Here is a 1,326-nt window from a genome sequence, read left to right on the forward strand (position 1 = left end):
TTTTCCACATTCACTGTTATTTCTCTCTGCATTTTCAGGGTTAGGAAACCAACTATGAACTTGTGTTAATATGGCATCCACTCTTTCTACCTAGGTTTGCATTTACCGGCCGGTTGGCTTCCTCTCCTCTCGTTTGAGCTGCACTCAATAGTTGTTGTGTATGACCTCTCTTCGAAATTAAGATTTCTGTGAGTTCATTAAGGTTGTTGATGTTCCTTCTATAATGAAAAATATAACCAATCTCCTTCCCGATAGACATTTTTTTTTGAATCATACCAAAAACCCATTATAAATAGATCAAAGATAACAAGGTAATCCACAATATAAACAAATTCGGAAGTACAGTGGAGAAGAAAGAGAGGTATTGGAATTCTGTAATCTGTAGTGCTGTTGGTGTCCTTTCTGCAATCATAAAGAGGGAGCACAAGGCAACCTTTTAGCAATTTCCTCAAATAGCTGGTTAATATTATCTGTTGTCTTTGCAGATGTCTCAATAAAGAACATCGCATTCTTCTCTGCATGGTTCATACCATCTTCAATGGGTATTTCTCATTTTTCTTGGAGATCAGCTTTGTTCCCTACCAAAGCCAAGACAATATCGGGGCTCCCATGTTTTTGTAGCTCCTTAACCCAGTACTGAGCTTTGTTGAATGAATGTGGATTTGTTATGTCATACACAACTACTGCAACTGTAGCTCCTCGGTAGTAAAGGGGGGCCAGTGCAACATATCTCTCTTGCCCTGCAGTGTCCCATATTTCAAACTTGACTGTTGTAGAATCTTGCAATTTTACTATCTATGATAAAAATGAAGCTCCAATAGTCACTTTGGATGATGGATCAAACTGTCCACGAACAAAACAAAGAACAATGCAGGTTTTGCCAACACCAGAGTCCCCTAAAAGGACCAGCTTCACTCGTAAATTTTTTGAGTCAACTGCTTCAACATTCTCAGAACTGAAACCATCCAACCGTCTAGAAGACAAGCTTTCTGGAAGGGAGGAGGAGCAACCCATGGCACGGTGAGACCTACCTGGTTCTTCTAGGGCTCCCGACAAACATTAGTATGCACTTTACCACTTCTGTAAGGGGAGTTACCAAGATTTCCAACAAACTCATTTTGGGTTTTGGATTTGGAAAAGAAAAAACAATATAATTTCAAAAAAAAAGCAAGAATAGAAAAAGTTGATTTTTTTTGCCTTTTCATGAACCAAATAACAACAAAAATTTATCTTAAACTAAAGAACCAGAGCATGTCTACGTATTGGAAATGATGGTGACAGGGTACTTATCTTAATAAATTTGCTCTCCAATTGCAGAATGATGCA

General features: G+C 38.3%; 1 pseudogene; it reads right to left on the minus strand.

Annotated features, from left to right (window-relative positions):
* Positions 1–356: 356 nt before the first annotated feature.
* On the minus strand, positions 357–1,023 carry LOC104596278 (ras-related protein RABF1 pseudogene; annotated as a pseudogene).
* Between the last annotated feature and the right edge of the window lie 303 nt (positions 1,024–1,326).

Source organism: Nelumbo nucifera, chromosome 1, assembly GCF_055504915.1.
Source record: "Nelumbo nucifera cultivar China Antique chromosome 1, China Antique-T2T, whole genome shotgun sequence".
In the NCBI taxonomy this organism is placed as follows: domain Eukaryota; kingdom Viridiplantae; phylum Streptophyta; class Magnoliopsida; order Proteales; family Nelumbonaceae; genus Nelumbo; species Nelumbo nucifera.